This window comes from Gopherus evgoodei, chromosome 5, assembly GCF_007399415.2.
Source record: "Gopherus evgoodei ecotype Sinaloan lineage chromosome 5, rGopEvg1_v1.p, whole genome shotgun sequence".
Lineage (NCBI taxonomy): Eukaryota > Metazoa > Chordata > Testudines > Testudinidae > Gopherus > Gopherus evgoodei.
In genome coordinates, this window is record NC_044326.1 from 47,401,545 (window position 1) to 47,426,807 (window position 25,263).

At 40.4% G+C, this 25,263-nt stretch overlaps 1 long non-coding RNA gene across 1 annotated transcript; it reads right to left on the bottom strand.

Moving 5' to 3' along the window:
• Positions 1 to 399: 399 nt before the first annotated feature.
• LOC115652942 lies at positions 400 to 9,784 on the bottom strand. Its single transcript, XR_004000784.1, has 2 exons — positions 9,632 to 9,784; positions 400 to 585 (listed from the first exon to the last, which is right to left on the bottom strand). It is a non-coding gene; the product is annotated as an uncharacterized LOC115652942 (long non-coding RNA).
• Positions 9,785 to 25,263: the final 15,479 nt, after the last annotated feature.

Here is a 25,263-nt window from a genome sequence, read left to right on the forward strand (position 1 = left end):
GGTTGACTTTATTCTGGACTGATGGGGGATATTAAGAAATCTTAAGGAGAGAGAAATAGGAGGAATATAAATAAAAAAGAGGTGCATGTTTTGTTTAACTTCCATGTTTAATGAAGAAAAGGTCCAAGTAATTAAGAACTTTATAGTTCCTAATAATAGTTGTGGTTAAATTTAACATTTTAAACCAGATGGTGCTACTGAAATACTAGACTTTTAACAAAAACTATTTCATTGTCTTAATATTGCAATTTTATTCTTTGCTATAAATGTACTTTTTGATCTCCCGCCAAATAAAAGAGTGATTAATGTAAGTATCACAGCTTTGGTCCTAACCAACAAGACTCATCTTTTCAGAAGGGGATTTAAGTTTACTCTGTGCTGTATCTTAATAGCTATTTCAATATGGCTGTTGCCAAGAAGATATGCAGGCAATTAGTGTTCTTCATGAAAAGGGAGGAGATTCCAGTAGAGATGTTGTGAATTTCCCATTGAACATCTGGGTAGCTACAGGCTGGGTGTTCTGATAAGCAAGTGGGTTTTTTTAATATCTGCAGGTTGCTGCTGCTATGGTTTCTCACATCATTTCTGGAAGGAAGACATTAATTCAGAGTTACATATGCTGATTTTTAACCATTGTAACATTATCACTCTTCTTGAGGTCATATTTTTGGGAATTATATAACCACAGAAACAGACCAGAAGCTAAAGTAGATACAGCTGTGGATTAATATACTATAGATATTTTAATGCATCATTCATACATAGGTAGGCTCTCTGTGGTGTTTCCTGAACAGTGAATATAAACCTGGTGGTTTTACAAAGTGAAATGGAACTAGGCCATTAGACCTTCAACTATAATCTAAATGTTTGAAATACCATATTCCGTTCACAGATGAACACATACAAACACACATGAATCTTATTTTTCCATCCCTGTACTACAGGTAACGCATGGACGAGCTTTCTTCTGATTTCATATTCATCAAGACCTAGACATTTTGGTCAGCAATATCCTTCCTCTTACATAGGACCACTGTACTTCTACGGCACAATTTGGTACAGTGGGAGTTACAGACACACACTACCCTAGGAGAAGCCCTGGGAGAATACCAGCCACAGTTCCCTGGCATACTTCCCCTTTCATCATACCTACATGTTGGATATGCTCTATTGGCCGGTGAGGGCTGGGGCCATGGCTGACCCCATTTCCTCCATGCCCCTTTAGTGATACCATGCATCCCAGTGTGAGTATGCCGGAATTTTCGTTATGCCCTGTTGTTACGCAGGTCTCACACTATGTGGAGAAAACTCCTTGCACCCTGCCTCCCACACATGTGGAAGGCCTAGAAATAATCTCACTAGTAAAACACCTCCAAAATATTTCAAAGATAGGAATGTCTGCTATCTAGTGCTTCACGCATCTCTTTAAAACTCCACATCTTTGTGCCTTCTTTCTTTAAGATTTCACTAATGTTGTAGAGATGTTAATGTGTTATTTGTCATCACACTTCTCTTCCCAAGTCTATTTTCTGGCCTAAATTTTGTATAGTATTTCCTGTTATACAATTTAATTTTGAACCCTGGCTTATTTCTTAACACTTCATGCAATGAATCATAAGCACTGCTTCTCCAAATCAGCATGAGGGGGTTGGCTTGATTTTCATTACTGCCCTCAATTTTTTCTCAAGAAATGTTGTTTTAGGAACTGTGGAAACTCACCTTTTTAGGTTAAACTATGTAAACACAAGGCTAGCATCAGTGATCTCAGTGCTGATCCTGTTGTCATACCTATCTCTTTGTATCCTGTCATGTTGTGTTCACATCCATAATTGCCAAGATCTATGCAGCTCTTTGAGTGACATTTTTCACAGTTTCTTCTTACTCAACCCAACTCCCACAGGCTGTTTTTAACTTAAGAAGTTTTTTCTTTTCCCTCCTCATCTTATCTCTTCTCTCTCTCCTTCATTTCTACCTCCTCTCACATCGTCTCTTTCCCCCTCCAATTTCCACCCCCCTCCACTTGTCCTGTCTCCCTCTCCTCCACATTTGTATAAGTTCAGGTTCTGTCTTTCTCTTTCAGCACCTCTTTTCTCACCTTCTCCTCCTCCTCCTCAATTTATGTAGTCCTATTAACCCTCTCCTCAAATCAGTCTGAGGTGCTGATTTTCAGCAGTATAACTGTGAATATCAGTTACTGTAGTCTTTGATCAAGTGCATGGAAGTCTATTAAAATGACATCATCTTCATTAAAAAGCGTCATTAAAACTGAGGGGAAAGAATAATTGTGAGAGCAAAGAAGAGATAGCATCTACAAATGTGGTAAAACAGAGATGATCTAGTGCTTCTGAAACAGCCAAAACAATGTTGTAACAGGAGAGGAAGTCATCTGGAAAATGGCTGTATTACTCTCACACTGTAAGGCAATCTCCTTGTAGGTAATGATATCAAGATGAACAGCTTAAAAACATGAGAGGAGAACCCTCTCAGTTTTCCACTTCAAGACACAAAATGCATTCTTGTAAAATTTCCATTTTTTAAAGTAATTATTGTCTCCCTTGCGGCTCTTGCACAGCTCAAGTCTCCTTTTCCCTCATGGCTTTGCACTTGCAGATCCCTCCCCCACCCCCAGTCTTTTTCTGGCAATCCAGGAGAGTGAGTGATCATATCAAACGCCACTCTGAGATCAAATAGAATGAGGTCTGAGATGGATCCATGCTCACAGGCAAAAAGTAGGTCATAAGGCAGCTAGGGAAAGGGGGTGGGTACATTGTTGTTAGAGGGCTGAAGCATGGAAAATCGGGCTGAAAGCAAACAAGAAGATTCAATGGGAGAGATGGTTTGAGAGAAGACTGTTTGCTCTAGAATTAGACGTTTGAGGGGTAATAGCAGCAGCTTTAAGTGAGATGGGAAATCCAGTTGAAATAGCTAACAATGGTAGTAACATAAGGTGTCCTGCAGGGTGACAACTGGAGTTGAAAAGAGGTCGAGAAAGGGGATCCTTTACTTCATAAGGGCCATTAGATTAATGATAATTTATTAGATGGAAACCAGAAAAGAAGGGATGAGTGCTGAAAGTATGCGTTGAGCACAACAGGAAGTGTGGGTTCAAGGCAGCATTTCACAAATTGCTTCTTTGTGATTATGTATCAGAGGGGTAGCAGTGTTAGTCTGGATCTGTAAAAGCAGCAAAGAGTCCTCTGGCACCTTATAAACTAAGAGATGTTTTGGAGTATGAGCTTTCCTGGGTGAATACCCACTTTGTCGGATGCATGCATCCGACGAAGTGGGTATTCACCCACAAAAGCTCATGCTCCAAAACATCTGTTAGTCCATAAGGTGCCACAGGACTCTTTGCTGCTTTCTTTGTGATTGTTTATTTAGTTATTTTTCAGAAACATATTATCCAAAAAAAGTAAGAAAATAATATATCTGAATGATTCGAGCTGTGTTATGGCACAATCCTTTATTTGCCAGTAGGAGAATGGATGTACTGTTCAACTGCAAAACTGGTAATAAATAAAAAGACAGTAAAAATGGTAACAGTACAAAGAGATTTACAATTTTTTATGGGATACACAATAAGACATCCACATGATTTATCTTCTGAAGTTAGTCCCACCATAAAGAATCAACCCTTTCTGTACCACTACCTATCTTCACTTAGTGTCTGTCTGTAAGGTTTTGAATTGGTAATAGCTTGTATGTTTCCTAAAAGTTATTTCTATACCAACATTAGACAATTATCACTTAACTCAGTGACTAAGGCAGTCAGACAGCTGTGGAATTGTATAATTTTTTCCTTCGAAGAAGTGGTGTAGTAAATCTCCCTTCATAGCGCTCACTGGAATATAACATTTATATTATGCTATACTTATTAAAATAGCCAAACAAACCAGAAAGAAACAGTGTACTTGCTCAGTTGAGCAATTATTGAACAGACGTATTAAATTATTTAAAGGTTTTACAATCATATGTTTTAAAAAGTGATTGCTTTCAGGAAGTAGCCACGGAATCAACATTTCACCCCCAGTAAGTATTTTAGTGGGCCTTTGCAGGCTAAATTAAACGCAGCAGTCTGCTAGTCCTTTTGGTGTACTGGCACCTACCCTATCAATATTTTTTAAAAGCAAGGTGTGTGCCATAGGCGTGCATTATTTACGTTTTAAGCCTCCCCCACATATTAGATATCCCACCCCACCAAAAAAAAGTACAGCAGATCCTCAGAGGATATAAACTGGTGTAGCTCCATTGCCTTTGGGAGAGTATGCAGATTTGCACCAGCTGAGGAATGTGAAATTACAAAAAGAGGATCCTGTCTCAATCACCTTACACAGCAGTATTTTTTAAGAGATATGTAGTAGGGCTGTTGGTTCACTCAGCCAGACTAGTGGTCTCTCTTTCCATCCAATGTGTCCAGGACCCTACACTGTGTTCAGCTAGGTCAGCTTTATTGCTGGTAAATCCCTGGTCTTGCCCATGCCAGGGCTAGGCATAGGGGAATTTATAGTGGGAAGAGGGGACTCAGGCCTTCCCACTCCACCAGGTCCTAGCATGGGGCCCTGACAGAATGGCAGGCAACCCAGGATGGCCTACATTTGGCCCACCACCTGTTCACCTTCTCCTGGGCCACCTCCTATCCCACCCGATGTCTCAGTTTGGAGCATGGCTGCTGTTTCATAATAATCCTTTGCTTCAAACCACCAGTGTCAGGTTTTATGCAGACAACCCTCTGGTGCCCCCACATATGAGTATCTCTATGCCTGGAGTGATATCTCAAAGGAGGGAGGGGAAGACTCACAGCCAGACCCCCTCACCAAGAACCTCTTCTCCTTCTGTCTCAGGGCAGTGCTCATCCTAGAAATAGCTTCTCCCCTCTCGTACCTGGGCTGCTGGAGCTCTTTTTATACCTCTCATTTCCCTAGGGGTATGCTCAGCAGTGCCTGATGGATGGAGCTTTCCTAGCCCAGTGCTTCTCTAGCCTTTCCCTTGGAGTTTGTAAACCCCGTCAAAGGATACTCCAAGTCCTACTAGTTTGTCTCTACCTTCAGCTTTCTTTTTTTTCTTGAACACTCTTTTCATCTTCCTTCATAAACCTCAGTCTTGGAATCAGATTCATCCCTGCAGATCTGATTACTAGACTGGGCCTCCATCTGAAATCAATCTTTACTCAGGATCTGACTAATGTTTTCAAAAGCAAAATTGACACCATCAGCAGGAGCGGGGCATGTAGAGAGAACTGTATACAATTCTCTCCGAAACTTATCAGTACTGCTCAGATCAACCAGAAGAGTATGGGAAGGGTCATGCAAGAGAGGCAAAAGATGATCCATTGTCCCATAATAGACTTGTCACATTGATTTGACAGTGCTCTAAACTGCCAACCCAAGGAATTCTTGTACTCACAGTATGTTCTCTGATTAATTAATTGTCACAATTGACTCTGCCATCTTCTTTTCTGGTAACAGAAGTGAAACTGCTCTCCAGTGATTCATTAAACTTGTATACTCCCAAGTAACTTTCCACAGTAAATCAGCACCACCCACTCTCCATGCCATACATCACCTTGTTTGCGCACACTTGAAATATTTCCAGTTATTCAGCACATAGTGCCATCACTAACAATAATCTCAAGCAAAGGAACTTCATTAATCTGGAATTAAGATTGCCGAGGGTGGGAAGCCTTTGGCTGCAAACATTTAAAATCCAATACATTGAATCTGTTTTTGTACTTTGCATACATAGTCAGGAATTCTGTAGCACTTACCTTTGGTTTTGTACATAAGCATCTGATATCTAGGTGCAATTTTCCCCTCATTCTGCATCTCTGGCATGTGTGTACCTAATTTTGGTCCACCCTTAAGAAGTTTGCAGATGTAGATTGTGTATCAAAGTCTCACAGTATGGTAATACATATACATTGTGGCAAACCCAGGACAAATAACTACAAAGGGAGGGGTAGTAATTAGTCCCAGAGGGGTTAAAAGGCCTCTCTCTATCCATTGAGGAGAGATAGCCATGGAGAAATAAGGTTCTGATGGAACAGGGGTTACCAGGGAACTAATTAGGTTCATCTGGCCCCAATTGCCGGAGACCTTTTTAAACCCTCCCTGGCATGGAAGGAGCAGGAGCAGAGGCAAAAAGGGGCCAAGACCAAGGCCAGTAGGTGCAGCAGGACTCTGAACTCTTCCAGCAAGGAAGACTGCACCCTGTCCCCAGAAAGGGAGAAAACCAGCACAAGGGACCGACTGAGGGAAGGATCAGCCAGACCCTGTGCGACCTGGAAGGACTTTGCTTTGCCCAAGCCGGTGTCTCAAGGCAAAAAATGACTGAGCCGGCTGAGGAGAAGCAGGTACTTTGCCACAACATGTGAAAAAAATCTCTCTCTTTGGGAAATTTTTCTGAAAGATTGTCCTGGATGTGGGCACTTCTGGTGAAAAGATGTAAAATCTGGTCTTTTTCTGATGACTGCCTATAGATTTAAAGAAAGCAGAAGTAGTTCACTGCACTGTTGTAAAGATGGGTGCTTTACATTAAATGCCACAGCAGTGTACAATACATCAACAAGAGTCAACTACTGAAGACTAGTTCAGTCCTCAAGTTTTAGAGCCTGTGTTGCATGTGTATTATTTAAGGGTAGGATTGTCTCTCATTTTTTTGGTTGCTCTGTGGTTGGTGATACAAGGAGATCATGATGTCTAGATTATCTTGTGTGTTTCCATATGTTTGAATTTTTTAAATTGTTTGTTTTTCAGATAAGTATAAAGTTCTTATGAGGGTCTTTTCTTCTGAAGTCAGACTTCCAAGCCTTTTATTACTGCAGCTTCCTGTGTGATTTATGCCTTCACCTATGTGAATACTGCCTTCCCATGCCTTCAACTCATGTCCCTGAAAAGCCTACATGCTGCAAAGAGATGAGCTATGTTCCTCCCCAGATCACCCTCTATCTCCACATGCGGCTTCTTCTCACAGTCTCCAGGCTGGACCATTCTGTTCTGCTGTAGGGTTTGCCTGCTTCTTGCTTGCTCCATCATAGAAGTTTGGGGACATATCAGCTGAATTTAATAGAATTGAGGAATAATTTCTGGAGTTGTAGCTGGCTGCCCTTTCCTACTGGACAGTCCCCACTACTCCCCATGTGACTCTGTCTCTTCTGCTTACCCACAGATCGATCTCTACTGCTCCCATGTGGTTCTGTCTCTTGTTCTCCTGCCAGACTCTTTACCCACCTGTATAAAATTTCTTATTTGCCACTTCTACCCTTGTGACCATTTACATTGAAGCCCTGCTGGCTTTAGAAGCTCTGTGATGTGGAAACAAGATGGAAATTGCTCGTTACTGCCCAGTCTTGGTTTTAATGAAATAAATAATTTTGAAATAAGGAATTTTGCCAGTGATTTCCATAAATAATTCCACAAAGAAATCTCCTAGAACTAGTCAGAAGAACCAGCCCTCTCTATGACCAGGTGAATAAAACAAACGTGGAGACTGTAGGCAAAGTTTTGGAATTATAACCACACAAAATTATTATGAAAATCTTTTCCTAATATGTCAGATATGTTTGCCACAGACTTTACAGAAAATGTCTGTCCTGTTATAAAATAATGTGTGAAATAGAAGTGGATTGGTTTAGTTTTGGCTAACTTGGGTGGCATCAAAAGCAGACCTATAATAGCATCTCTCCATAATTCTATGCTTAGCCATTCAGACTAATATTACATTAATGGGATCATACTAGCGCAAAATTCCAAGGAAAAGGACCAGCTCACCTTTTCCCAGGAAGGGTCAGAGAAGAAAGAGAATACAATACGTTTCTTTCACAGAGTTTCCTGCAAATATCTGAAAGGGTTAGGTGTGTGATACTCTGTAAAATTTACAGGGGAAATCCATATTTGCCCTATGAATCCTGGAGATCTATGCACAAGAGACAAGCTGCCCTGCCCAGACATCTCATCTCACCTTCTTAGGAGTAGGAGCCAGGGTGTGGTTGGGTGGGTCCATTTTTCATATGATCAGTAGCAGCTGCTGAGAGGACCCCAGAGAAATTTAATGTTCTTTGAGGAGCGTTAACTCTCCTTCAGATATCAAACCCCACACTAATCAGAGCAGGGCATGAAGCAATAGTGGGCTGGGGGGCCCTGCCCCTCAGCAGCTGTGGGACATGCTCCTGAGGAAAGGACCACAGGTTGCAGGAGAAAATGAGGGTAACATGAAACTGGAGGCACAGTGACTAAAACACTGATAAATCCATTCCAGAAGCAGTGATCTGGATTTCTATCCCCATTTTTGGAGGTGGGAAACCACAAGAGATACTGAAGAGCAGGATGTTAATCCCATGGACAGAGTAAACTGCTACTACTAAGACTGTGTCTGTGCCCCAAAGTGAAAAGCTCTAGCCCAGTAAGAAGAGACGAAGGGGGAAGTGTAACTTGGGATGGAACATTGGGTGGTCTGGACACTACAAAATCCCTTTAGGAAATTGGGTTGGGAGCCAGTGGAGCGGGGTAGTCCATGTCCCCCTTCCTCTCTATTGTGACAGAGCCCCAATGGGAGAAGAGGAAACACAAAGGAGGGGCTGAGGCTTGCGTTATATGACCTGGCAAGACCCCTTCCCCCCATTAAACAGTGAGACTGAGAAGGACTCTGGAGTCATGGGCTGACCAGTACGCCAGCTTGCTTTCAGACTGACCTGTTACAGGTGAGATGCAAATGGGGTTAGCCCGGAATGGTATTGGGGAGTATGGCTGATCCTTTGGTCTTTCCTCAGCCATGCTCCCCCTCCCACTGCTGCAAAGCCTCTTTGGTGTAGAAAAAGAGCATCTAGTGGATGCTTCAGAGACTGGACCCTTGGTCACCCTACTCTGTATGGGAGGTTTCTCTCCACGTACAGATTACATGGAACTGATCTGGCTATAATGAAATAGGGCAAAGTCTTTCTAATTCTGTCACATGGAAATTATTCAGACTACTTGTAACATTTATATTTTTAAATATTGTAAGGGAATCTGTCAGGGGAAAAATGTGAACTAAATCAGGTATTTTGTTGATAAACTGAAGCTAGTGGAGTTATATCAAGAATGAATCTTGCCTTGTGTGTGAATATGGTAGAATCAGTGATTAATTTGTGCTAGGACTTGCTGGGGCTCAGACTTGGCAGTTTGTAGCCCCAGCACTGCTGGGATTGCCACGTCAGTTATGAAAGTAAAAAAGTCTCTTTTTTTGTTCTGAAATGTGTTTTTCTTAAAATTCACAACACAGTTGTATCCATCAGGGACAAAACCCAGGATGGGGCAAGTGGGGCAGCTACACAGGGTGCAAAGCCAAGATATATGTGTGGAAACTGAGGCGAATGAAAAAAATGGTAGGGGGTAAAGCCGTGCAGTGGGACTGGAATCTGTTATCCTTATTTCTGTGCTGCTGCTAGGGGTGGCACTGTCTTCAGAGCTGGGTACCCGGCCAGCAGCTTCTACTCTCTGGCTGCCCAGCTCTGAAGGTACGCTGGTGGCAGCGCTGCCTTCAGAGATATACTTCAGAGATGGGCAACAGGAAAGCAGCAGCTGCTGGCCAGACACCCAGGTCTGAAGGCAGTGCCTCAGCCAGCAGCAGTGCAGGAGTAAGAGTGGCAACACCATACCTTACTTCAGTGCTGCTACTGGTGGTGGCACTGCCTTCAGAGTTGGTCACCGGGAGAACGCAGAGGATGCAGAGGAGCCAATGATTCAGGAAGCAAGGAGAGAAAACAGGAGGATAGCCAACCAAATATGGCTATTTTATGGACTTTTCTGGAGAATTAAAGCACAAGGCTGTATCCAGTACCACTGCTCCCACGCACTGCAAGATTAGGGTAAGGAAAAATTTTAAATCTTTTTTTAAAGTTTGGTTACATTTATTCATTCCATACTGAGATATAATTTGTTGATTTCTATTAACAATGTTTCTTAATATAAAAACAAAGCAAACATACTTAACTACTTTTATTGATTTATTTAAAAGTATTATTGTGATGTACCATAGCTGGTTGATATGTATTAGTACAGTATAATATTGCAGTTATTGTTATTTATTGTCAGACTAGGGTAAGGAAAAATTTTAAATCTTTTTTTAAAGTTTGGTTACATTTATTCATTCCATACTGAAATATAATTTGTTGATTTCTATTAACAATGTTTCTTAATATAAAAACAAAGCAAACATACTTAACTACTTCTATTGATTTATTTAAAAGTATTATTGTGATATACCATATCTGGTTGTTATGTATTAGTACAGTATAATACTGCAGTTATTGTCATTTCAACTGAACAAAGAACAGTAGTGGAGAATGTGTGTGTGTTTTGGGGGAGGGCAGAAAACGAGGGAGGTGGGAGAATAATATCCTGTAATAACACTTAGGAGAGAGCGGATAGGTCTGTAGCTAGAGAATATATACACACATATTTTTATTTTTTGCTGCAGTTGCTTTTAATTAATTTTTCTGCACAAGCTACTACTTTGTATATGATGTAGAATATGTAGTTGTAAACATCTAACACTAGTTAGATAACACATAAAGTAGGTTACTCTTTCAAATAAACTTGTTATGACTGACTGTGTGGCGATATTATTGTCATTGGTAATACGACACCGCCACACATTCTAAGTCATAACAAGTTTAAAATTTAAAATTAAATCATTGCTTGAGCCGTGGCACCTCTTTCATTACAAATTAAGCACTGGGTGGAATCCAACACCTACTGAAACCACTGGGACTCTTTCCATTGACTTCAGTGGCCTGCGGATCACAGCCTTGATATCTATCTTGCAGGGTCATTCAACTTGGGTGTCAACAGAAGCAAACCCATTTATCCTAAAAAAAAGCAAGAAAAACGTTTTATCCATTTCCAATGGACATGCTTTGTGCCTCCTGTGGAAGATATTGGAGAGTTTTCAGAGAGGCCAAGTCACAATTGAAAACACTGTTTTAGAAAAATGTTTTGACTTTAATTCTTTGATTATTTAAATATATAAAAATATAGTGCTGTTGGTATTTCTTTCAAAAGGAAGGAAAATAAAGGGTTCCATCTTGAGCTATGCACAGGTACTGCAGATAACTAATAGCCTACATATACTGTATATGTAAATTTGACAAACTAGAAATCCATCTGCAGGTTTGTTTTGAGTATATAATTTGAAAGGTTGCCAGGTCACATACTTGGAGAAAGGGAAGTAAAGAAGGCAGAACTTTAACAGGCTGGAAAAGAAGCAAGACAGCTTTCATTGAGTATTATACTCTCATCTGGATCACATATTTATTGCAATTTCATGCCAACATTTGCTGCAGAATTTACCATTTCTTCCAGCTGCCACATAATTAATTTTACATTCACTGCAACTTCAGGCCTTCAGGCCAGCAAGACCAATGCATGTAGCTAACTTCACAAACTTCCTTTAAGTTAATGGGACTACTCTGTGTGCATTGTTAAGCCTATATAAGTCTTTGCAGGATCAGGCTCTTAGATGTCATCTTATGCCATCCTCCAAGTCAAAATGCTGCCTTCCTCATATAATAAAAAATATTAGACTAAAGAGAATGGTGCAAATATAGAGGGTTCAATGTCCCTATTATGACTCTCTGGGTCCTGCCACAGTAAAGTAAGTGGGAGACCATCAATCTTGTTGGAGCCACCATCTGAAACCTGGAGCCTTTTAAGTTTAACTGTTGCTATTTTTAATTGTATATAGGTATTTCCCCCCTCCCTTTAACTTCTGGCTGCACAATATTTTACGATTTTTAACTTTTTACGGTTAGACATTGAATGTTCTTAAACCCTAGGAAAGTTCTTGCAGAAATTACATCTTCATGTGGCTGCCCCAATAAGTATATATTTTTCCCTTTGTAGCACAGAAATATTTCATGTTTTCCTTTTTTATCTATTTGACTTCTGTTCTTTTATATTTTTCCTCAAGGGTTTTACTTTTTTTTAAATTGTATTTCATATTTTCTTGTGATTGACTCTTGCAATTCATATATTTTCTCTGGGGATAGACTGACCTTTTGGTGCTTTCCCCACTTTTGTTCACACTTGGTGTATGTGTATATTACCCCATATACCAGGAAGGAGCTGAGACTTTGATCTCACACTGAGCTCTGAAGCAGGTGGGCACCTCTGCATTCATAAGAAGTCCCATTGATTTTAATGCCACAGGATCTCCACACAGGTTCAGGGTGGAGAATCTACCCTTGTGGAGAGTGTATGATAATTATGAAATTAAGAGAACTAAAATTAGTTTATATTTGGTTAAGAAAACAATATATTTGCTTTGTGGCTTGTGCCTAGTAAGGAAAAGGCCCTAATCAGCAAGTAAAAGAGAGTCCCGAGAATAAGAAGTATTGCTTGTAGTGTGGAAAAGATGTATGGTTCAGAAGGTAACTAATAAAATAAACATCTGCAGTAACTATATTGAAAGAAACAAGCACAAATCTTCCCACTGGTCTGAGGGTAAGCAAGGAGGAGGAAGAAATAGGGAAGAAACGCCTTGGGAAGAAAGGAGATTGTAAATCTTATCTGGATTAACATGGAAAATAAAGGTGAATTGTCTCATTGTTTTTTAGCTGAAGTTTCTGGCAATGACATCACTTGTTTGTTAAAGAGTATAAACAGCAAATTCTTAAAGGGTTCATTGCTAATACCGGTGCCTGACCACATTGGAGCCAACCAATATGGGTGCAAGCACCCTGGGTTTAGCCTCTTTTTAAGCAATTTGATCAATGCTTATCAATGTTTTGTTACTGTTTGGGTGTAGTGACTGCTTATTTTTAGTCTGTTTGAGATGTTTAGAGCAACTCTATAAAATACCATTTGGCCTTTGGACTTAATAAAGAAATTTATGGTTAAATTGGAGTTTGATGGTTTCCCATATCAATAATTTCAAATACTATTATTAATTCCAACAGAGGACATTTTAGAATTGAATCCAAAGGGAGCTGTTCCTAGGCCATACATTCTGGCAGGTATTCTTTTGCAGAAAATCTTTGAACATGTTACTGTGATGACTGCATTCAGTGTTAAATGTTTTGTACAGATTGTATGGTGCATTTTTACACTTAGAAAAATCATACGTTATAGAATGACTTTGTAATCCGTTATCAGTAATGAATGACAGTTTTCTGCAGAAATTACCACTAGTGCATGAAGAATTCAGGGGCCCCCGATGCAGAATTTAAGTCCAGCATACCACAGAAATCCACATTGTTATCCCCAAAGAAGAGTATAAGCAATCTATGGTAGGTAGGCTGAGAGTCCATGGAATGTATTTTACTCTAATGAAACATTTTGATGACTAGTAACCTTGGCTCAGATGCTGCTAGAGGGAAAAGGCCCCATTTTTAAACTTTAAAAAGACAGCCGGGTTAAATATGAAAATATCCATCCTCTTTTCTCACTGTTACAGTTATTGCTCCATTCTTCTATTTTTTCCAATAATGCTGCAGCAGAATAAGTCACTTGCCAAGGACAACCATTGCCTAATGCTGCAAAGGCAAATAAAGAAAAGAACGGAGAACAGTTTTTCAATTTTTTTCCTTGAAGTGGCACAAATCTTTAATAATGTTTCCATTGATTACGTCTTCCTGCTCAGCACTTAGGCTCATACAAATTTACTACAGTCTATGACATATGGGGATCTAATACTGATGGCTGATTTACTATTTCTATCAATAACTTAATTTTAATTGAATTATTTATAGATTTCCTGATGAAAGACCAAGTTATTATGATAATCATGATTGTGATGCTGGCAGACCAGGTATCACTTCATGCCAAGGCCCAGAGCCTCACTGAGCACTGATGAATGCATAGCTGGAAACCAGCCTGGATTACCTTTGGGTTAGAAGAGCTAAAATAGATATTTATAAGAATGGGGGATTTCAACTATCCCCATATTGACTGGGTACATGTCAGCTCAGGATGGGATGCAGAGATAAAGTTTCTTGATACCTTTAATGATTGCTTTTTGGAGCAGCTAGTCCTATAATCCACAATAGGAGAGGCAATTCTTGATTTTGTCCTAAGTGGAGCATGGGATCTCGTCCCAGAGGCGAATGTAGCTGAATTACTTGGTAATAGTGACCACAATATAATTAAATTTAACATTCCTGTGGCATGGAAAACACACAGCAGCCCACCATGGTAGCATTTAATTTCAAAAAGGTGGACGACACAAAAATGAGGAGGTTAGTTAAACAGAAATTAAATGATACAGTGCCAAAAGTGAAATTCCTGCAAACTGCCTGGAAACTTTTTAAAGACACCATAATAGAGGCTCAACTTAAATGTATATCCCAAATTAAAAAAAAAAACAACATAGTAAGAGAACCAAAAAAGTGCCACCATGGCTAAACAACAAAGTAGAAGAAGCAGTGAGAGGCAAAAAGGCATCCTTTAAAAAGTGGAAGTTAACTCCTAGTGAGGAAAATAGAAAAGAGCATAAACTCTGGCAAATGAAGAGTAAAAATGTAATTAGGAAGGCCGAAAAGAATTTGAAGAACAGGTAGATCTTTGAAGACTCAAAGTATTATTGAGAATTTTTTTAAGTACATCAGAATCAGGAAACCTGCTAAACAATCAGTGGGCCCACTGGACGATCGAGATGATAAAGGAGCACTTGAAGATGTTAAGGCCATTGCGGAGAAACTAAATAATTCTTTGCATCAGTTTTCACAGCTGAGGATGTGAGGAACAGGGCTGCCCAGAGGATTCCGGGGGCCTGGGGTCTTCGGCGGCGGGGGGCCCCCGCTTCGGCGATAATTCGGCGGCTGGGGGCTCTTCCATTCCGAGACCCGCGGCGGCCCCCCCCCCGCCGACAAAGTGCAGCCAGGTGTTCGGTGGTAATTCGGTGGCGGGTCCCGGAGCGGAAGGACCCCCCGCCGGCGAAGACCAGGAGCGGAGGAAGCTCCGAGGGCCCGGGCCCCGCAAGAGTTTTCCGGGGCCCCTGGAGAGAGTGAAGGACCCTGCTCCAGGGGCCCCTGAAAAATTCTAGTGGGGGCCCCTGAGAGGCCCGGGGCAAATTGCCCCTCTTGCCCCCCCCCCCTTTGGGCAGCCCTGGGGAGGAAGATTCCCAAACCTGAGCCATTCTTTTCAGGTGATAGATCTGAAGAACTGTCCCAGATTGAGGTATCATTAGAGGAGGTTTTGGAACAAATTGATAAACTAAACAGTAATAAGTCACCAGGACCGGATGGTATTCACCCAAGAGTTCTGAATGAACTCATATGTGAAATTGCAGAACTACTAACTGTGGTATGTAGCCTATCATTTAAATCAGCTTCTGTACCAAATAACTAGAGGATAACTAATGTGATGCCAATTTTTAAAAAGGGCTCCAGAGGTGATCCTGGAAAATTACAGGCCAGTAAACTGACTTCAAGAAAGAGATCTTTGAGTCACTGTGGATAGTTCTCTGAAAACATCCACTCAATATGCAGCGGAAGTCAAAAAAGCAAACAGAATGCTGGGAATCATTAAGAAAGGGATAGATAATTGGACAAAAAATACATTGCCTCTATATAATCCATGGTAGCTCACATTTTGAATACTGCATGCAGATGTGATCATCCCATCTCTAAAAAGATATATTGGAATTGAAAAGGTTCAGAAAAGGGCAGCAAAAATGATTAGAAGTATGGAACAGCATCTTCATGAGAAGGGATTAATAAGACTGAGACTTTTCAGCTTGGAAAAGAGACAACTAAGGGGGGATATGGTAGAGGTATATTAAATCATGACTGGTGTGCAGAAAGTAAATAAGAAAGTGTTAGTTACTCCTTCTCATAACATAAGAACTAGGGGTCACCAAATGAAATTAATAGGCAGTAGGTTTAAAACAAACAAAAGTAAGTATTTTTTCACATAAAGCACAGTCAACCTGTGGAATTCTTTTCCAGAGGGTGTTGTAAAGGCCAAGACTATAACAGGCTTCAAAAAAGAACTAGATAAAGTCATGGAGGATAGGTCCATCAATGGCTATTAGCCAGGATGGGCAGGTATGGTGTCTCTAGCCTCTGTTTTGCCAGAAGCTGGGAATGGTCAACAGAGGATGGATCACTTGATGATTATCTGTTCTGTTCATTTCCTCTGAAGCACCTGGCATTGGCCACTGTCGGAAGACAGGCTATTGGGCTAGTTGGACCTTTGGTCTGACACAGCATGCCCATTCTTATGTTCTTATGAGAATGTGTTTAGTCTCTATGGAATGCTTGTAGGATGCTGCATGTTTTAATCCCACTTATAACAACTTTATACCACGGGATACAGATATATTGAGTGTTTGAATTGTAAATCTCTAATTGTATAACTCACTAAACAGGGAAAGAAGCATTAATTAAAGTCAACTGCTCATCCTGCACTCAAGATGGTGCATTCAAAGCATTGTGTAGCATCAAAGAACAGAGATCTTGTTGGTTGCATTCCTCACTCAGTGCATGAACTCATCCCATCAGCTTGGATTCTGGAGTGAAGGGGATAAAAATCCCTCACAAGGAGAAACTGGAATCTTTATGTTGTCTGGACTCTGGGTGTCAAAGATTTCTAAACATAAGCAAGAGATTTCCATGCTTCTTGGCATGAGTCAGCCCGAAAGGACATATAGAACTGCTTCTGATAGAAGCTCATGTTTCCTGTTTTAACTTTGCAAATAACTCATTTCCTTAGCTAATACGTTTTTAGTTAGTTAATTACAGGATTGGCTACAGGAATTAGGGTGACCAGACAGCAAATGTGAAAAACTGGGACAGTGGGTGGGGGGTAATAGGAGCCTACATAGGAAAAAAGACCCAAAAATCGAGACTGTAAAATTGGGACATCTGGTCACCCAAACAGGAATTGTCTTTCATTTGAGATTTGAGTACAACTGACCTGGGGTACGTGACTGACTGGTCCTTTGGGCTTGGGACTCGCCTGAATATTGTGATTTCTGGTGTAAAGTGACCGTTATCACATAGTTCTGCTTGCCTGGGTGACAAGATAGCCTGGAATACCCAAAGGGACTGTCTGTGACTGCATGGTAAGCTATTATAGTGCTTGAGGAGTTCATACTTGTCACTGGGTTGGTGAAATCTAATTATAGAATGCACAACCAGTTTGGGATTTCTCTCCTGATGTTGGTGTAACCCACACACCTCCTGGGTGGGGTGTTCTGTCCCATCTACTGGCACCAAGACCACTTAGAGGGAGCGAGAGAGAGAGTAATAAGTCTGCTTTATAGCCTTAGCTAACCAGCAGTTGTCTTTTAGCACATAAGGTAGAGGCTCATGCACTAATCTCCGGAGGTCCCAGGTTTGATCCCACCCAGGGGTCTGTCAGTATTACATTGGCACTAATAATCATGAGTCACTTCAGACAGCATGACCATGATAATCTAAGTCTCCAATGTTTTCTAAAACATCTTGCCCAATGGGGTTATTTGAAAATGTGTGTAATTTTAGTCTTGTTAAAAAAAGATGTTGAAACATGTTTTGACAGAATTTTGTCATTACTGTACATCAGACAATGAAGCATGTAGCAGAAAAGAAACACTTGTATGTGGGTCAGATGCTCTGCTCCACTTGTACAGGTGGACAGGAGACATACCTGACTGAACTAGGGAGTGGGGGAAGCAACATGTTGTACAAGCCCCAAAACAGGGATAGTGTGGGTTGAGGAATCTATGGGTTAAGAGCAGGGCATGCCGGAAACAGAAGATGGTGCTTAGGTGAGCAGCTGCTCTGTGGCATGCTTGCCTCCTAACCTGTTAGATTTCCAAACATAAACCTACTGGGTATTAATGCTAATTAAGGAAGCATTAATTCCCCATTTCTTATTTTCTGTCTGCTTTGTGGAGGTGTGGGTAAGAGCAATAGCAGCAGCATGACCTCTGAAGGTGCTGGGATGTCAGAGTAGTTTCACAGCACTAGAGTGGGATTAGTTCTCTGGTCAAAAACCGTGGAAATCACACCGAGTTTCTTTACAGAGCCTAGCACTCAGAGTTTCCAGTCACAGTATGAGACTGAAAACCTGTCCATTCTCCATTTATGAAGTATATCTCAACTTTTACAGTTAGCTTTTGAGAGTAACCACGTACTTTAAATCTGAATTATTTCTTGTTTAGGTGAAGGGGAAACAGCAAAAACACAGGAGACCTAGTGTTTTCTCTAACGTGCTGCAACAATTTTCATCACAAAATGGCAGCTTGTCCTGAAGACAGGCAAACACCTTAAAAAATTAAGCAGCAGCACAAGGGGGAAAAAAGCCATAGGAATTACTTTGCTGTATATGCCACACAAATTATTAGGCTCACTGATTTAATTAGATAATTAATTAAAATATTTTTCACACTAAACTTTTATTCTTTGGGAGTTGGGAATATAGTAAATTAGCACTGGTTCTGTAAACCTTGGCCTAAGGGGCTGCCACTCTGGCACCTTCTACAAACACAAATGGGAAAAATACTTTTACAATTAAAAGGAAAACTTAATATGAGAGTTTTTTTGACTCGTATATAAAAGCTGCAGTGCCTTATATGTGAACAGAACTAAGCAATACTGTACATAGCAGTCAACCAGAGAGACTCAGAATTCTCCTTTTCTTTTATTTATTTCTACATAGCAACTCACCACTGCACCCAAGGACTCTTCTTCCAGAGGTGGCCACAGTCAGCCCAGGCACCGTATAAGAAATAAAGTAAAGAAATAAAAAAGGCTTAAAGTACATGGCCAATATTTTAGCTAGACTGAAGGAGAGAAATAAAGAAAAGCTGAGAATGAGGCATCTTATGATTCAAGTGCTTGAGTTTCTTCAAGGGGGTGGAAAGGCTAACTCCTTAATTATTCCTTTTTGACTTTGGGGGACACTGTCTTCAGCTGGAGTCTTCTATTGTAAGAATTCCAAGATTGGACCCCATATTTTGGACACTAGTATCCATTTTCAGAGGATCCAGGAGCAAGTCTGGGCAATATCAGACTAGGGATATCCAACATCTGTCTTGTTCTTGTAGGTCAGGAGGGGCTTAACTATACGACACTGTAGATTAATTGGAGCCAGAGAGGAAGAGCTCATCTTGTCCAAGCTGTAAAAAGTCTGAATTAGTTGGCTAATTGTGGCTGATGAGGCTGTGAATTCTGGCTGTTGAAGTATCTCACATAGGCTTATTAGTAACAGTGAGAGCTTTTTCACTGTTCAGACTGGGTTTCATCTGGAACAAACTTTTAATGTTTTGGCACATCCCTAGAAATGTCAAGTAAGGACATGGTCACAGCTGACTGCTGTGATACTGAGAGCTTGTTGTTAACTCAGTGCTATTGAGATTCTAAAGATAAAAGTTGCTTCTCACATTGAAATTCAAGTCACAGCAATGCAGGAGAAAAATACCCCCGCACCCATTCTTCCCTTCATTTACAGAGAACAGACAGTGATTCAGGCTATTCCCATCAGCACCAGTCAATTTCAGCAAAAGACAGGTGGACATTTGCATTAGAAGTCAAATGTAGTGTATCAAACTATTTTATTAGTCTCACTATGGCTTCAGCCACAAGTGATCACAGTACTGAACTCTGTACAATTGCTGTAAAATAACAGTGCTCACCAGAACTCATCCTTTATTCTGAAATTTTCCAGATCTCTTTAGGTACTATGGAGACACCTTTTTTATTTTTGTGCTCAACTCTCAATTTATCTGAAATAAGTCACAAAGAATATTAATATAAAAGAGGCAGAATAAAAACACTGCTATCAGCTACTTTTGTGTATAGCCATAGTTCCCCCCTGCCCACACACACACTTAAATCAATGCAGTTACTATAGATAGAAATTGGCATAACTGAAGGAGGAAACTGGACCTTTATCTTTACTTTCCTTATTTGTACATTGATTTAGCAAATTTCTACTCATCTAATTGCCTGAAATTAACAAGATAGCATTAGATTCTGCATCAAAGTATGGATGGGAAAGAAGATTTTTATACCTGTTCTGTTAAATGATTGTAGTGATTTTTTTTCAAGGCTGCTGTAAATGATGTCTTTAAAGTATTTTTCTCAAGAATTGCAATTGCAGTAATGTTGTTGTTAACTGTTCCATTACAATATTAGCGGCCTTTGTACAATAATTCAAGGTGTTACTCATACTGATTTTGTTTTTAAAAGTGGAAGTGTAACTAGAATCTCTGTTTGATGAAGTAGCATCTTCAGTACGTTTATTTACTGGGATACATACCCTCATGTGGCAGATCATAAGTATTACATCTACACAGAAAAATGAACAGTTGAAAATGTTGAAAAAATTTTTTTAACATCACATTATATTACATTTTTGTCGCAACGCCCAACAATAACTAAAAGAGATTCCCACTTGTTCGCAATGGAGTGTACTGCAACTACAGCGGTCACAGTTCTGAACTGATTGATATCCTGCGCTGTCCTGTTTACTTCAGCAAGCTTGAATAGAGTCTCATTCAGCACAAGTTTAGGCCTGGTAAGTTTAAATTTATCCCAAGACATTTGGGAATGACGATGTAGTACCAGCACCAGAACCAGCCAATACAACTCAACTGCATGGATTCTGTTTCTTGCGAAAGCTAACAATGTGACCCAAATAATTGCACTTATCATGTGAACTAAATATGAATCAATATGGATGGAAGAATAACTTGATGTGTGATTGTTTTATACTCCTGTTAAAAGTCATTTGTGTATGTTTGGATAAATAACTATCTTTTAGTATCCAAGTACATTGTACTTTATCACCACATTTTGGAACCAATGTGTTGATAATCACAGTGGTCTCTTCTGTCCCTATCTATGAAAACTGTTCTTCAGCTCAATATTTGTACCTGGTTCAACAGAGTGATAGATGCACATCCTGAGGAGTTGACAACCTGGATTTTTAGCCAACACACACATGTGGGGCTGAACAAGGTTACCAGATTAAGATTATGTAGTCACTTGCTTCATAGGCACTTCTCTTTCAACATGTTGAAAAATTACATTTGTTTGAATGTTAATTTGCCCAATTTCCATGGGTTTTGTGGCAGAAAAGAGTTCTTATTGAGATGGTAAATTGGGTTTGGAAGATCCTGCCAAGAATAGAGGACAGCAGGAAAGCAAGCAAAGTGATGTTTGTGTTAGGAGTTGAAGGATTATTAAGGCTGACACCATTAGCAGTACAGATGAATGGAGGGGCTGAGGTTTGGGGTTAGGGTGTGTGCCGAGAAGCCCAGGGTGCAGAAGTAGCTTGGGCAGCTTCTAGGGCTCTGGCAGCATTGGGGTTGGGAAGGCTGGCAAGGCAAGCACTTGCATTGGCCTCGGAGACACATGACAGGCTGAGGAAGTGGCGTGGTCAGTGTGGCTGTGGGGGCACAGTGTTTCCACTCGCCTACCTGGGGAATCCAGAGCAACTGCCTGCCCGGCTTCCTGCTCCCTGCCCTGGCAGCAGCTCCTGCCCTGGAGGTGAAACATACCCCCCTGACCTTCAACCCCAAAATGACTCAGCTCCACCTGGCTGCCTCTTCCCTGTCCAGCCCTGTTCCACCCCTGCCTCCAGGTGATCCCTCCATGCGGTGCTGAGGGGGCTGGGCTGGAGAAGAAGTGGGAGTCAGGCTGCCCATCTCACTCACTCCCTGGGTATGGAAGAAATATTGTGGGGGTGGAAACAGAGCAGCCTCCACCAATATTTCAACACAACCCTTCTAACTCCACTGCCCTGTTTAGCAAAGCTAGGAAGATAAGGGTGAGGAGATCAACTCAATACTCTATGTTGCTGTCTTGCTGAAAGGCAGGTGGCTGACAGAGCATATTATTTCTTCTTGGCATCCCTATGCAGAGGGCCAGCAGAAAACCTATGCACTACTTAAGCCTTATTTTGTTGGATCTCTGCTCAGGGGTGAATTTTACCCATACTTTCTTCCTAATACATTTCAGATTTATGTTTGGCAATATTAAAACTTCCCATTTTTTACTGAGTTGTCGTACTAGTTGACTGAGTTGTCTCTTGGGAGACAGACCAGTCCTTCTTATAGACAGTCTCCCAACCTGAAGCAAACACTCACTAGCAACCGCACACCATACAACATAAACACTAACCCAGGAACCTATCCTTGCAACAAAGCCCGATGCCAGCTCTGTTCACGTATCTATTCAAGTGATACCATCATAGGACCTAATCACATCAGCCACGCCATCAGGGGCTCAATCACCTGCACATCTACCAACGTGATATATGCCATCACGTGCCAGCAATGCCCCTCTGCCATATACATTGGCCAAATTGAACAGTCTTTACGCAAAAGAATAAATGGACACAAATCTGACATCAGGAGTCATAACATTAAAAAACCAGTGGGAGAACACTTCAACCTCTCTAACCACTCAGTGACAGACTTGAAGGTGGCAATTTTGCAATGAAAAAACTTCAAAAACAGACTCCAAAGAGAGACTGCTGAACTCGAATTAATATGCAAATTAGATACAATTAACTCAGGCCTAAACAGAGACTGGGAATGGTTGGATCATTATACTAATTAAATCTATTTACCTATGTTAAGTTCTCCTCACACCTTCTATGGGTCATCTTAATTATCACTTCAAAAGTTTTTTTTCTCCTGCATGATAGCTCATCTCAATTGATTGGACTGTTACAGTTGGTATGCATACTTCCACCTTTTCATGTTCTCTATATGTATAAATATCTCCTGTCTGTGTGTTCCATTTTATGCATCCGAAAAAGTGAGCTGTAGTTCACAAAAGCTCGTGCTGAAATAAATTTTTTAGTCTGTAAGGCTCCACAAGTACTCCTGTTCTTTTTGTGGATACAGACTAACACAACTGCTACTCTGAAACCGTACTAAAAATGTTTACTTTTTGATGATTCATAGATGCTAAGGCCAGAAAGGATCAGTGTGATCATCTAGTGTTACCTCCTGTATGACATAGGCCAAAGAATTTCCCCCAAATTATTCCTAGAGCTTATCTTTTAGAAAAACATCCTATTTTAGAGAAAAATTGCCACTAGCAGACAATCCAAAATGACCCTTACTAAATTGCTCTGATGGTAAATTACCCTCACTATTAAATGTACACATTATTCCAGTCTGATATTATCTAGCTTCAACTTTGAGTTATAACTGTCTCTGCTGGACTGAAGAACCCATTATTAAATATTTGTTCCCTATTTAGCTACTAAAGGGATCATGATTACAATCTAAAACCTTCTCTTAGTTAAGCTAAATAGATTAAGCTCCTTGCATCTCACTCTAAGGGATATTTTCGAATCCTTTTAATTATTCTCATGGTTCTTCTCTGAACCCTCTCCAATTTATCAACATCTGTCTTGAATTATGGACACCACAACCGTGCAGAGTTTTTCAGCAGCAATCACACCAGTGCCAAATAGGTTAAATGACTTTCTACTCCTACACAAGATTTCCGTTTTTGTACTCAAGGATTATGTTAGTCCTTTTGGCCACAGCATTGCACTGGGAGCTCAGGTTCAGCTGATTATCCACCATCTTATTATCCACCCTAAAATCATATTCAGAGTCACTGCTTCCCAGGATAGAGTCCCTTATGCTGTAAGCCTATATTCTTTGTTCCTAAATGTATGCATTTATGTTTAGCTGTATTAAAATACTTACAGTTTCTTGCCCCTGCTTACCAAGGAATCCAGATCACTCTGTACAGTGACCTGTCCTCTTCATTATTTACCCCTTCCACAATTTTTGTCACCTGCAATTTTTATCAGTGATTTTGTTTTCCTCTAGGTCTTTGATAAAAATGTTAAATGGTGCAGAGTCAAGAACCAGTCCCTGCAGGACCCCGCTAGAAACATACCTGTTTCTGATTCTCTGTTTACAATTATTTTTGAAACCTATGTGTTGGACACATTTTAATGTGTGCCAGGTTAATATGATATCATTTAAGTTTGTAAGCAAAATGTCATACAGTACCAAGTCAAATATCTTATAGAAGTCTAAGATCTGCACAGCATGATGTAAGAATATTAAATAGAGTTTAGTCTGAACACAATATGTATATTTTTTATGCCTGTCCAGATTCCGGTGTACTTGGTGATTAGCTTAATGTCACTCCACAAAGTGGCAGAAGCAATGCAGGGTAAATGGCTGATAATTTGGAGTGGAAGCAGCACTAGGTTGATGCCTAGACATAGTGCTTTTTGTTGTTACACAAATATGTGAAATGATCCCTTCTTTGCTAAGAAACCCACAACAAAAGCCCCATTTGTATACAACTGCTGACTGGCTAATGCATATTGATGCAATAGCGCTTGAATAGTATATTACAGTGGTGGCACAAGATATTTATTAGGCTATCACTAGATAACACAGTTGACTTACTGTGCAGTTGCTATGGTTTCCAAATAAGATACTGTGTAGACTAATTACCTCAAAACACGGGGTGGTATTGTATAATTCCATTACCTCTGCTGGTCTTATATTTGTATAGCAAACAAAACACTGATAATAGGCAGACTGAGAACACAATGATTTCCCTTTATAGGTCTCCACTAGTTCCCAATTGCCCTTAGCATATTTACCTTTTCCAGACTTTACATTCTTCTTTCATTTGTACAAGATCTTAAATGAATTACAGATGCAAATATACAGGGGAATTTGTCAAATATAAAGTGCCTTTAGTGTTGAATCATATTCTTCCCTATACTGATTTTAAAACATGGGGTTTCCTATTCACTGTTTGCATGTTATGGAGGGATTTCTTTTCCCCCCTTCCTCACAAGGGAATCAAAAAGTTCCATGTCCTAAACAAGTAAACCTTAAGAGATTCAGGGTAGTTCCAGGGCCCCTACACAACAACCTTGCTTCCCCCTCTCTTTGGGACAGCATGACTCCTTCAGGCATGTATTTGAGGCAGCATAAACTCCCAATTGGACATCCAGGAAGTCAGCATGGGTTTGTCCCGCACAGAGCAGCTATTTTCTTGTTCTGTCCTTTCACAAGAATTTCTGCAGGGAGGAAGGAGCATGTTATGACCCAGCATCTCCCCACTTCCATGCCACTTAGTCAAGATTCCTTTCCTTTTTCAGTTTTGGCTCCCCTCTGATCACAGAATTGGACTAGGCCCAACAGGGCTTAGTCACAAAACTTTTTAAAGACTTCTGTTAATATTAGATTTGTTTGGTTTAAACATTCCACCAGATTACTGCAGCTTTGCATGTTGCCCAAGTGTTAAAGGGAAATCTACTAGAGTATTTCATCATCTGAGCTAAGCAAAGTGCAAAATCTAGT